General features: G+C 51.2%; 1 protein-coding gene across 2 annotated transcripts in view; it reads left to right on the forward strand.

Moving 5' to 3' along the window:
• Positions 1 to 13,966, forward strand: part of PUSL1 (pseudouridine synthase like 1) — a 74,663-nt gene that overhangs the window by 42,229 nt on the left and 18,468 nt on the right. The gene's annotated exons all lie outside the window — the stretch shown is intronic.

The raw sequence follows: 13,966 nt of genomic DNA on the forward strand, positions 1-13,966 counted from the left end.
CCAGCTGGAGCAGCCCGCCGCCATGGCAGGGAGCCTGCTCCAGCCTATCTGGGCTGGAGTGACATCCCCAGCCACCTCCTCTCCCCGACCCCCATTTAATTGGTTAACCGGTTAAACTTAATATTTGACCAGTTAACTAATTAAACTGGCTTTTACATCCCTACTACTGGTGGCTGGACTCAATGATCCCCTGAGGTCCCTTCCAGCCCTAGGGTTCTAGGATTCTGTGACTAGTAAAAGAGCAATGACCAGGGCTGTCCCACCTGGGTTGGCCCACCAAGCCAGCCAGAGTTGGGTGTGAAACCAACATGAAACAGGCAGAGAGGCCAGGTCTTCCTGGGTTGGAGTTGGCATCTCAGTGGGTAGCGCTCTCTCCTGCTGCCCTCATGCTGAATGCCCGACGAGCCATCTTTTGTGTTGGGTCTAACACAGAGGTCATGGCTTGTCTTCAGTAAACGGTCCCTGGCATGTTTTCGTGAGTAGGAATTCTAGCCCTAGTTGTCCTGCTCTATTCCAGCTTAGACATTTAAATTCTACCTCCAGCTCTGGAGTGGTTCTGTCCCATAGAACAGGCCCCCTGCCCTCTCCAAGGCAGTGGCGCACCATTACCTGCTGCGTTCCACCCTAGAGGCAGCCACATGTCCTTGTGCAGAAGAAGAGATTCCCCTCCATTTAATCTGCAAAGCGATACAGGATTCATCAGGTGCTAATATCACAGTGCAGTGCAAGAGGTGATCCTTTTCAGCAGATCATTGGTAGACGTCACTTGACTTATTAGGATAAGTGAAAAATGAACAGTGCTGCTGTGCATGTCTAGAACAAAGCTGTCACCCTTCAAATGAGGAGAAATGAAAGGTCTCATTGGAAAGACCCCTCCAGGAAATCGGCGTTTATAGAGCTGAACCACCGAGATGGAGGAGAATGGAGGAGAAACACAATTGTTTTCAAGGTAGCATCTTGGCAGTAAATCTACGTCTGCCAACCTTAATGTTAGACGCCACACTCTGCTGGGCAGCTGAAGAAGCTAGAGATAGATGGTGAGGGAGAAGGCTGCGGTGGTGCAGCAGTGATCGCTGGCCCCGGGTGCATTGCAACCACATTGCTGGTGCTCTCGGGCTGCTGTTGCTGGAGTCAAAGAGCCTTCTTCCACTGCGGGTGGGTGGAGTGGAAATTAAAATGCCTTTTTATTTCTGGGGTGCGACCTCCCCTCTAACACGTGTGTTCTGATGGGCTGGGTTCTGCTGGAAGGAACAGCAGCCAGGAGGCGATCTTGGCAGAGCCGTCAGTGCTGTTGGAATTCCGGTCACTTTCCCCCAGCTGTGTGTCTAGTAATACTTAGCATCGAAGTAAGACTGTGTTGCGGTAGCTAGCCCATTCGCTCAGCACCCCAGGTGGAGGGAGAGAATTAGTGGGAGTGGGGCAAAATGGTGGTCCAGTGACTTGGTCCATGATAAAACCAGGGTGAGTTAGGCTAAGGTGGAACCAGAATTCAGGGATGGCTGACTTAGAGCTTCTCTTCTAACCACTAGCCAGTGCTCCCCTATCTTTATGCGGCTTGTGCAGCCTTGCTTCTCTGCAGGTCAGTGCTGGGACAAATGCAGGCTCACCTCAGCCAACAGCCCCACAGTCTGCCCCAGCTGAGGAATGAGTCGAAGGGAGGCTAAGTAGACAAGGAGAAAGGATGATGTGATGAGACAGGGAGCTCACTCTCCAATCCCCCTTCTCCACAGTAAATTGCTCATAGTTCAGCCACCCAAGGAGGAGTCCAGAATTGCAGATCTTTGCGGGCACAGCCTCTCCAAAGGCATGTGCCTGTCCATTGAGAAGTTTAGCCAGTTGTTAGCGAAGGGAAATGATTGTCCAGGTTTTGGCTGGACCCTGGGGAACCTGGAATTGGGTAACTTTAGTGATCAGACACATCAGGGGAAGAGAAACTTAATTTAGACGCTTCTTTATTAGTCCTGCTTGCTCCAGGAAATGGCCGCTTTAGTGTACCTTAGGGATGTTAAATCTCATTTAATTAGTTAACTAGTTAAACAGTTACGGGGGAGGTGGCAGGAGGGGCCTGCCATGTCAGGGGCTGCTCTAGCTTGGCTGGAGTGTGGCCCGCCAGCCCCCACTCTCGGTGCACTGGGGACCAGGGCTGCTCCAGCCCAGCTGGGGCATCCTTGCATATAGCGCCAATGTGGGTGGGAGTCGCTGCAGCGTGGCTAGAGCAGCCCCTGTCTGCGGTGGCTCCAGGCACACTGCGGTGTGGGGGCACCCCAGCTGGGCCAGAGCAATCCCACTCCATGGCAAGGGGGGTTGATCCAGCCCAAATAGGCTGGAGCGGCCTTCACCACTGCCCCACCCCACCCTTCCCTAACATCCATACCTCTCACTCCCTTCAGGGCCACTGCTGATGGAGCTACTCCGTGGTAGGGTCAAGGCTTATTGTTTAACCGGTTACACTTTAGCATCCCTAGTATGCATCTCGCTTTTCTGCAGTGCTGCAGGTCCAAATTAGGAGTTTCCAACAGAATGACACCAGCCATGTAGTTGCTCCAGTACCAGTATCATAAATGTGGACAGGCACATGTTAGCAGTAGGGATGCTGCTTCAAACCCCTGGCTTGCTCTTTGCATGGCAATTTCGTTCTGAATTAATGAGCTGATCTCCAAGGGGTAAAAAAAAAACCCAATAGACTGGTAGGGCAAGCACTGCCAAAGAAAGTAACTGACTGGGCAGATCTTTGTCTTGTCACTGATCGGTTATCAACTTGTGAATTTTTAACATGGTCCAGTTTGATTTCATGTGTTGGGTTTCAGTGGAACTCTGTTGATTTCAGTTCTCTGAAAGGGGGAATTTGCAATTTCTAGTATATCCTGCTTGTAAATCCCTGCCAAGAAGCTTGAGAGACCCTTCACGCTGAATCAACAGCCTCCAACTAGTTGCTGGAAGAGTTTTTCTGCAGTGTGCTGAGGGTGCACAAAGCCGGCTGCTTTGTAATGAATCGTTCTGATGGTGCAGTCGTATTTACAAAGCAAACGTTGCAATTGTGGGTTGTCAAAGAAGCATCATTTCAATGGGTTTTGGATGATTCACTCCTAGAGAAGCCTTTAAAGTCCCAGTCCGTAATTATTAAAACCTCATTAAACCCAACCGTGACTTTTCAGATTTGGGGAATAAATACAATTCTGGGTTTATTTCTCCTATGGATTCCTCTCCTGGTTAAAATTAATCTGTATGATTTTCCCTTGGGAGGGGGCAGTTGTCACTTACAAAATTCAGCATTCACTTTCCCCAAACCTGCGACTGACAGGCAGCGTACCTGCAGCGTGTGCATCTCTTCAGTGAAGTAGCAGCGTGACGTGAGCTTGCAATGAAAGACCTGAGATTGCATATAAATGGGTTTTAAGATTTAGCTAAGAGGTTTATTTTTTTTCACTCTGGTGGGGTGAGATAGTAAATCCCGGTCTTTTAGCTCAATAATGCAGCTTTTCTTCTTGCTTCTTTCTTCCCTTCCAAACTGTAACAGAGCTTCTGAATTGACCACTTGTCTGTGTAAAAGGGCAGCTGTTAAAACGGCTCTCTCCATCAAACTCGGCGTTGCCTAGCAACAGGGGAAGTTGGCTTAGTGTCCCATAGTCTAAAGTGCTCTTGAATGGCTTGTTCACAAACTTAGCCCAGTCACAGCATCCTTTGGAGTAATTTTCCATCACCTGTTTCTCATGGAATATGTATTATTCTGTGAGTTGTGCTGGGTTCTGCCAAGTGAAAAGCTAGCCTGAAGTTTTGCTCACAAGCAGAACTGTGTGTGATGTTAACGAGAAGGAAGGTTCCCCCTTATTGGAAAAGCGGATTATGATCTGGTTCTCTCATTAGTTCTTTCTCTGGGCTTGTGGAATCATCTTGTATCACTGAATAGAGAATTCTCACCCTGCTCTAAATTTCTACAGGAAGGTCCAGAAAAATTCCAGAAACTCGTTCTCCCTTCAGCACATTAGGTTTTTAGGGCAGCTTTTTATAGATGGCTATTGGTCTCATCCTTAAGTCCTATTTGACTTTTGCCGTCAGAAATGTCACCTGCTGTGTCAATTTTCAGAAGTCAGATTTCACAGTCAATTGCCGTCCTTTAACCCCAGCAACAGACAGCAAGATTTCAGCCTGGTCCTGATCTTTTTACATTTTTCTTTTTTTAAAAAAACAAAACAAAAAAAAAAAAACCTAAAATTCAGAGATCAGACTCATCAATGGGCCTATGGTGTCTTAGCCCTGTTTTACAGATGGGGAAACTGAGGCACGGGCTGAGTAGGGGAGAGTGATTTGTGCAGGGTCATGCAGCAAAATTATGACAAGCCAAGAATCCAATTACCTAGTGTCACAGGGTCTTCATGGGTGGTCAGGCCCAGAGTTTTCCTTCCCATTAAATTGGGGTGCACAGTTATTGATCAGAGGACCTAGTGCAGGGTCCGCAACCCCGGGCACAGTGCCAAGAGTGGCACGTGAGTCAATTTTCATTGGCACACGAGGTGGGAGCTCAGCCCCAGCCCTCCTACCCACTGTAGCTGGGAGCTTGCTCAAAGCCATGGCACCTGTGGATTAGCAAAAGACCGGCTAATGCTACCAACCACTATCTACACAGTAAAGCTCTGTGCCTTTATTTATTAAGGAAACTGTTGTAAGTAGGACTATTAGTGACTTTAACCACTATCACTGACACTCGGCTGGTACATAGAGGTCAAAAGGGCACATTTCGGCACTCCGCCTCAGAAAGGTTGTTGACCACTGCCCTATCTATAAATGTAATGGACTGGAGAGTGTTCTGTCTCTGGATGTGTCCCTTTTTAGCATCTGTCACCCAACTGTGAATTTTCAATACCACTTTCTTCCAGAAATGGCTCAAACAACAAAACAAAACAAAAATCTCACAGCCTCCGTGGGATGGCATCAAGGTGCCCTTCGGAGGAGTTCAAATCCTGTTTTCAACAAGGCTTCGAAGTCCTAAACTTTCGGAAGCCCACAAGTGAGATCAGTTTTTAAGCCAATATTTTTCCCGTCATGACATGGGCACTGGCTTGTTTTGGTGGGGTTACGGTTGGGAGCGGGAGGCAAGGTTTTGGTGGTTACGGGTTGCTCTGGAGTGCTGTGCCATGCCTGCTGGTGTTTGCTTTTGTGGCCGTTGGAGAGGAGTGTTGGCTCTGCCTGTTATTGTAGGGTTGCTCTGGAGTGTTTGGCCATGTGATTGTTGTGGTAGGGTTGGGTGTGAGCACTGGATCTTCTGCCTTTTTGGGGTGAGGGCATGGTGTGTAGGCACCAATTGTTCAGAGGAAGCCAGGAAAGAATTAAAAGGGATTTGCAAGCCTAAGTGAAATGTTGAGAGAACCAACTGCTTGGTGGGATCCTCTTTAAAGAACATCAGTGATCATTCCAGTAAGTTTTAAAATCTGAGGGATCTCCAGGTTGCTGATAGCAGCAGCAGCTTCTATACAGGCGGCACGATTTCACGAGGGAGAGGAGTGTACATAATAGAAATGGGAATAAGGAATGTGCTTAGATAACGTCTGCACCAGAACCTCCGTCTGGCCATTTCCCCTGACTTTCGCCCCTGTACAGGAACGCCTCTTTGTCTGCAGCTACATGCCAGTCTGACGGTTACAGATGTGTTCCCGGCCACGTCAGTTTCCTGATTGGCTCACTTCGGCCTTTCCAGCAGTGTGTGGATGTTGCGGTGCAGATTGCTGAGTGATGGAAAGCACTCTGCAAAGTCGGTGGTGACCAGATGACTTTCCCCAGCCAGCGCCGATGAAATTGCATTGTGGGTTTGCTCCGAGTATTAGGAGAGAGTTGTTTTCTCTGTTCCCAGCAGGGAGCATTCCCAGAGTCAGCACTTCTATCAACAGGCCATTGAATTGCACCTTGTCTTATACCGTGTATCTCATGTTATAGTCATTGCTCTGTTTGTGAGCCATCATGCCTGCATGTATGAGACCCTTTTGCATGCAAGGATCCTAAAGCTCTTTATGCGCTTAGGAATTACATACAAATTAGGCAGGGGATTGTTTAGAGGCAGCCTTCTCTGGGGTGGAAAGCGGCAGCTGTTTAACAGCTCACAGCAATTTTCCACATTAACTTAGGCACGGAAGTGGTGCTGAATGCTACCTGTAGGTTAAATGACAGAAGAGTTTTTAGATAGGAAAACTGTAGTGCCTGTTCTGTTTGGATGAGGACACTGAGATTAAAAGCTCTCACCAAAAAAACACAACCTGGATTTCACCTCTTCTTTGAGAGATTGCTCCTTCTGCTACCTAGGGGACTCCTCAGACTAGCTTGGGGCGCTGTTTCAGTGCTGACTCTGGAGGGGAAGAATGCCACCTACTCCCTGGCTTTTTGATAGCCATCTCCCATCCAAGTGTGTGCCTGGGGAGGGATAGCTCAGTGGTTTGAGCATTAGCCGGCTAAACCCAGCATTGTGAGCTCAGTCCTTGAGGGAGCCATTTAGGGATCTGGGGCAAATAAAAAACAAAAGAAAGGTGGGGGAGGGTGTTGGTCCCGCCAAGAGAGCAGGGGACTGGACTCAATGGCTTCCTGCGGTCCCTCAAGATTTATGAGATGTGTATCTCCATAAGTTATGTAGGCCCCACCATGCTTAGCTTGCAAGATTTGATGGGGTATCAGTGCAAGGTGAGATGGATGCAGGGAGAGCGTTGTATTCGGAATGAGGGTGGCTCTGCAGTTCCTGTGCTGATCCCTCACGAAGATTGTCCAGTGGAACTTCCTCATTTGAAACCCAGACTCAACACTAAGGACTGGTGCGTCACCACCATGAGCTGGACTGGTTCAATTTACAGTTGGCTGCAGTTCCCTGAATTTCAGGGGCCAGCAACCCCCGGCACGGTGCCAAGAGTGGCACGTGAGCTGACTTTCATTGGCATGTGAGGTGGGAGCCCAGCTCCACCCCTCCTCCGCCATGCACCAACAGGGAGCTTGCTCAAAGCCAGTCCTCCTGTGAATTAATGAAAGACCAGCTAATGCTACCAACCACCACCTCCACTGTAAAGCTCTGCATCTGCATTTATTTATTAATGAAGCTGTTGCAAGTAGGACTATTGGTGACTTTAAAAAGTATCAGTGGCACTTGGACTGTACGTAAGTCAAAAGTCAAATTTCAGCTCTCTGCCTCAGAAAGGTTGCTGACCCTGGAATAGACTTTTGACAGCAGCTACTCTAATGTAAAGTGGTGCTGGTCAGCTCCTAGGCTACTTGGGTTTGCAGAGATGAGCTAAGAACAGTGTGAGATCTGTACCAGAAGTTTGGAATTCCCATCTCCCCACTGGGACTGGCGCTCACCTCCTCTGGGAATGATGAGGGATGATTCAGGTAGCTGTGAAAAGCCCTTTTACTCTAGTTGGGTGCTGCAGGCTGTGTGTGTGTCACTGATGATCCCTGAGTTCTGGATCCCTAGACACTCCCTGTATCAGTCGGTAACCATGCTGCGAATACAGATGATAGTCAAGTGTATGAAGAATATAATAGCAACCCTGCAAAAGATGTAGGGTCTACCCTAATGTGAGTGGGAACTGAAGACTGGTGTTTCCTTTTGCATTGCATTCAACTGCCTGCCTGCAAAAGCCCAGTTGAAGTGCTGGCCAGAACAAGCACCCAAGAGGTTTGCATTCCAGATTTCTGTGCAGGACAGCTGGTTTCCTTAGTCTGCATATGTGGCGAGCGTCTGTCTGAATTTGGGCTGTGTGGATATCAGCGCTGAACTCAGGCCGGCGAGTTCCCCATCTGAGCCGCCCCAAAATCGGGAGGGGTTAGGACTGGAGGATTGGTTCACAGTGGACTCTGTGCTGATGAAAGGGATCCAAATGGAGTATTAATGAGTGTGGAGTGGGACGGTGGTTCTAGAAAGCAGCAAGGGTACAGACCCCTTGGAGTACAGCTGGGGAGACTGTTGCTTGGGGGCAGATGCGGCCAGCTCTGGGTAGAATCCCAGTAGAGACTGGGCAAGGGCTGTTGGGGCGGCTAAGCTGCCAGAGTTGTCACGTAGGGGAAGAGGGAGGACAGCCAAGCAGAGGCAGGAGAACGGGTGCTATTGACATTGGAAGCGTAGCTTTCCCTTGCTGGAGAAGGAGTGGCACCCAGCTCCAGGATCGCTGGCACACACCGTAAAGAGGGTGCTCTTCTGGGCATTGCAGGGCACACAGTGCTCTGGTAACTGCCCTGCATCGTTAGGCATTGTGCCCTTGCAACTCCAAGCACAGTTAGTGACACCAGTGGCTTCCCATCCACGCTCCAGATGTTGCTAGCTGGCAGCTTCATGGTGCAAGGGTCTTGGCAAAACCCGCTGTCCCCTGCACACCCCCACCCCCATGGCTGCAGCACAGCCCCTTTCCATTGTTACAGGGCACAGTAGTCCTAGCCAAGCAACACAACCCAATCCTGTTAGAACCTGCAGGCCCAGCTCTGGAAGCTCCTGTCCGGGCTGCAGCCTGCCTTGGAGTCCGGGGCGACAATTAAACTCTGCCCAGCTTGCTGCCTCCCCCTCTCATTGGTACACTGGTTGCCTTTGTTCCTGTGAATCGCACTAATTTCCACCCCCCACCCCCTTGGAGCTGCAGCCCGAGATCTAAAGTGGTTCTAAACGTGGCTGAGTGCTGCATCTTTGCCAGAGGCCCAGAGGGAGAGAAATGCTGGTCCCAAGAGCTTGGCGAAGCCCTGCTTTCTCAGGGGCAGAAGAAAGGAACCGGGGGCGAGACAGAGCATGGAGCAACTGAATGCCAGGCTGTTCCAGTTAATAATTTGTCCCGCAGCCCTAGTCGGGTTACGTCTAGCAAATTCGATTAATAATCACGTCCATTAAAAATCCTTGTAATGCTGCTGAGCGTCGGGTGGGGATGGAGACGGAGGGAAGGGGGTGTGGGGGAGGCAGCAGATTTACAGCAAGCTGCAGCTTAAAGGAAAGCAAAGGAGCCTTATCTTCCAGTGCCCCAGGGATGCCTGCAGCGAACGCTGCGGAGGGTTGGTTAAGGGGAAGAGATTTGTTTTGTCTGCTAGCAGGGCTGCCTGCCTGGCTCCCCCCGGGAATCCTATGGAGCTGGTTTTGAATTTCCTCCTCTGAGCCAAGCCCCAACCTCCCCTTGCTCCTTGCCGCAGACCCCGTAACGTAATATCCCCACCGAAACCCAGCTCCTCTGCCTTTTCCCAGGACGTGAAATTAAAACCAGAGGCGGGGAACTTTCTCTTGCTTCCAGCCCTCTGCATTGGGGGTTATTAGTAAGCCCTGCTGCAGGGCGGGAGGCTTACCATGATGCTGCCTGTTTCTGGTATCTGGATAATTCTCTCTCCCTTAGAAGATGCTCGCAGCGCGAGCAGAAGGATCCTCCTAGTGAATCCCTATAGACAGCACTTGATCTGGCTAATAACTGCAAGCCACCAACCCAGCAGATGGTAACGACTACATTCTGGTTCAATTCCTCACCCCACCCCCAACTCACCTGGAGGAGCTCTGATTTGGCAAGCGATCCATTGATAAAGTTAATTAGGTCTTCCCACCCTGGTAACAGGAAGGAGCTCTGATGGCTGGGGGGCCAAGCCCGGCCTGCCATCGTGATCTGGAGGTGACATGATGAGCAAGACCCTGTGGCATCACAGGGTGCAAGAGATCAATCTCTCCTGGCATTTCAGCCTGGCCAGTGCCAGCTACGCACTGGGACAAAAGCAGCAAACCGTTGTTTGCCTGATCCTCTGGCTCGGTGGAGTTGCTCCTGTAGGGATATTGTGCCAAGATCCCCGTGTGCCGAGTGTGCTGAGCGACCACAGTGAGACAGTTCCTGCCCTGAATGGTTCGTAACTGGCGGCCCTGATTCACAAAAGGCCTTAAGGACTTGCTTAAATTCCATTGATGCCAATGGTAGGTTAAGCACATGCTTAACTTACTGAATCAGGGCCAGAGCAGACCAGGCAGTGCTGTCGCCCTGTTGTCCGGTCAGGGAGCAGGACCCACCCAAGCCCTTGACAGGTGTGCAAACCTGGATCGCCTGATGGCCCCCAGTGTGGGGGTGGATGGGGACTCTGCATTGAGCTGGGTCTGTTTTCAGTGGAACTTGACAGGATCGGGTCTCAACCCTTCACTATTTAACGTTTTTATCAATGACTTGGTCGGAAATGTAGCTCTCCGCTGATAAAAATTTGCAGATGACCCATGACCCGGGGGGTCGGGGGGGACATGTCTACACTACAAAAATAACTTCAGAGTTGCTTACTTCCAAGTACAGCTTTGAAGTAGGCAAATTCGAAGCAGAGTGTCTACACACATCCTGCATCAAAGTAGGGCACTACTCCGTTCCTGGGAACGGAGTAAGGACTGGGAAGTTGGGCTCCCTACTTTGACGTTAACTCTGAAGTCAGGGAAAATGTGCGTAGACTCTCTGCTGGCTACTTCGATGTAGTGCCTAACTTCAAAGTTAGTTCCTAGTGCGTGTGCAGCCAGGGAGCGGTAAGTGACAGAGAGGCAGGGTCACTGATACAGAGTGAGCTGAACCAGTGCCCGTGGCCCAGAAGACAGATGCCGGATTCCGCTGGTTTACTTTCACCGAATTTTTTTTCCGACCGGTGTTACTCAAGTGACGCGCAGGGAGGCCAGGGCGGGGGATGCACGACTCCCTCTGCAGCCAGTCAACCGCTGCTGCGGTTCAGTGGACACACAATAGGTGTGCAGGGCAGTTAGTAGAACTACCTACCCCAGGAGACTGTCTCGGTGACCGCAGTCTTGCAGCCCCGTGAGATGGAGGAAGCCGTCGCTGTTCTGGATGGGTTGTTAAGCTGAGCAGAAGCGAACACGGTGTGTGTTAGTGTGGGCACGTGGGAACAGTGTGAGCCTGGCTTAGGGGGAGGGGGGCCATGCAATCCTAGCAGGGATTGAGGGGCGGGGGTGGATAATCCATTGAACATGAGTTCCCAGGATGCTGTAGCCATCTGTGTAAGCAGCCCTGGGCTGATTCGGCAGAGCAATCTTTGGCAGGAGCAGAGAGGCTTGAGCTCAGTGTCTCTAGTTTAACAGAGAGGAGCTTCGGGGCAGGCTTGATCACAGTCTGTAGGTACCCACCTGGGGAACACATCCTTAATCTCTTTGGCACTTCAGTCTGGCAAAGACAGTAGATCCCAACCCAAAGGCGGGAAATTGAAGCAACATAAATTCTGACTGGTAAGCGGTGTTCACTGTCAGCTGAGTGCCTGAGCTGCTGCTCAGGAAGAATTCAGGTGCCGCACAACTGATTAGCAGAACGCCCACAGCCACCCATAACTGGCAGCCTGTGTTTCTCCTGGTGGTGCACATACACACATGCCTTGGTGCATGTAACAAAATTTATTCCAAGCATGGATGGAAAAAAATTAGACTAATGTATGCTGCTGATAAGTGACGAGTGTGTTTTCTCTTGAAGGTGATTAACCCTTCCAACAGTTTACCCAGAGTCTCCACCACCGGCTGTTTTAAAATCCAGATGGGCTGTTTTTCTGACAGCTGTGCCCTAGGGATTGTTTGGGGGCAGGTCTTTGGCCTGTGCTCTGCAGCAGCTCAGCCCGGAGAATCCTAATGGGCCCCTGGCCTTAGAGTCTAGGAATCAGCGAAGAACCCAGGTTCTCCCTCTGGAGCGTGAACCACAGGTTCTTCCTTCGTTGGAACAACGGGGTGGGGAGGGGCAGGCTGTGTCTCTGCAGTTAGCTGCTTCGCTAGCTCAGTGGTGGCTTGCAATGAACACGTCTTGCAAGTTCCCTGGTGCTTTTGCTGGGGCTCCCTTTTCTGTCAGCTACGTTCTTTCTCGTTTGCGCCTCTGGTGCTGAGAACTCTCACGTCAGACGAAGCAGGTCTTTGCCCATGAAAGCTTGTGCACCAAAATATCTGTTAGTCTATAAGGTGCTGCAGGATTTCTTGTTGTTTTTAACACCAGAACATGCCTCTCCCCCAGCTGTCCGTGCTCGTTGGCTGGGCTGAGCATGCACTGCCTGCAGCATTGATGGAAGAGCCATGCTGGTCGTGGGCTGGGACTAGCTGTCCCTGGTATTCCCTCTCTGCCCTGCCTAGCCCAGCACCGAGGACGCATGTGACATGTGCATGGGTCCCAGTATCTCCCCGGGACACACACCAACAGAGGCAAGCTATAGCAGGGGGGCCGGACTCCTGGGTTCATCCCGTCTGCTGCAGCTGCACCAGAGCTCACGTGCTGGCTTTGAGACTATGAACGAGTGATGTCACCCTTCTGGTGGCTGACAGCCCTTCTCTCCTGGGAGCCAGTAATACAGACCCATTAGGACAAGCTGAGGGCGTTCTTGTTTAGCTCTAGAGCAGCAGCGTCCAATCAGAATTCAGAGATCACCACACTTCTGGCTGAAGTCCTTCCATATTCGCCACAGCGCCTCCCTCTGAATAAATGCCCCTCCACCAGAGCCAGGCATGCGCCCACACACATGCTAAACCAATGCCAGAGACTCACCAGAGCTGGGACTGGCCTGGGCCTCCATGGCTGCCTCCACGTGCATCTCCCACCAAGTGGTGGGGTGCGTGCACAGTGGGCAGACGGCATTCCCGCATGTGTCCCTAGGAGGAGCCACATTTAAAGGCTCCAAGAGCCACATTCTCCACACGGCGGTGTCCTGTTCAGCGCGTGTGGCGTGTGCCGAGCATATTGGACACCACGGCTCTAGGGAAGAAGCACGTGTGGGGGGGAAATATCAGAATTCAGGTTCAAGCCTCCGGCTACCTTTCTGGAGAGAAGCGGATGCAGCTTTAAATCTGACCTTCGTGAGGGGCTCTTTAACTTCATTAGCCCATTGTCTGACGCCCAGCTAATTGTGTTTGACCTGTGGCTGCAGGAACTGCCATCTCCCGGGGAGCAGCCCGGCTCAGCTTCCTGCTTTACGCTGGCAAATGCTATTTGCTAAATGGCTCCAATTCATTAGGAAACCAGGTTCTTCATTTCTCATTTCCTGATGCACTTGTTGAGGAACAGCCCTTGGAACTGTGTGTTAAGAAGCATAAATGAAATATATACGTACGCTGCAGTAAATTACCAATAGCTTCTGCCTGGTAGGGGTTAAAGCCAGTTCTTGCTTGGGAAGGTGCCTTGTTCAGGGGAGCCAGAGTGACTGATTTCTGTTCCTGAGTCAACTGCTGACCTGCTGTGTGATCTTGGCAACGTTCTTTGTAGCTCAGTGCCTCAGTTTCCCCATCTGTATAACGAAGTTTTCCTTTACAATAACATCAGTTATAGGAGAAGCCTGAAGTGCCATCTCCGGTATTCCCTGGCCTTGCTCTGCTCCAGGATTTCCCTCCCCCACAAGGCAGAGCGTTAACCCCTCGCATGCTGCGTGGGATTCTCAGTCTTTGTGCAGGAAGGTTTCTCAAACAAGGGCTAGTAGGAAGCCCCTGTGGGAGACTGCAGGGCTCAGAGTCCGGCTGTAATTTCCAGCACACCCTGCAAGAACTCCCAGGAGTTGTGAGCAAGTGAATGACCGATCCAGGTGGAACACACCCCCCACCCCGCAGGAGGACTGGTGGCCTACGACTGGGAGAGACCCAACATCTGCTGCCTTCCTTGCTCCGGTGTGGCTCTGCTGGCAAGCGAGATGCTCGGCTGCCCTGCACTGTGCCAATTTCCTTATCAAGCTGCTGTCTTGCAGCAGCCTCTCTCCTCAGCCACAGCCCCTGGCTGGTTCCCCAGGATGACGTTCAGCCCACGGCTGATGAGGCAGAGGCACCTAGTATGGAAATCTGGGGGGTGGTGTTACTGATCACATGCTTCTGCCCTGCCTATTGTCCCTGCTCCATCCCCTCCCTGCCGATGTCCTGTACCTGTTCCACCCCCTTCCCTGCCCATGCCCCCTCCCGCCTCTGCTCTCCCCATGTCCCTCCCCTGCTCTGTCCCCTCCCTACCTATGTCCCCCTGCTGGTGCCCCGCTCTCGCCTGCCCCTGCTCTCCCCATG

This window comes from Carettochelys insculpta, chromosome 23 (assembly GCF_033958435.1).
Source record: "Carettochelys insculpta isolate YL-2023 chromosome 23, ASM3395843v1, whole genome shotgun sequence".
In the NCBI taxonomy this organism is placed as follows: domain Eukaryota; kingdom Metazoa; phylum Chordata; order Testudines; family Carettochelyidae; genus Carettochelys; species Carettochelys insculpta.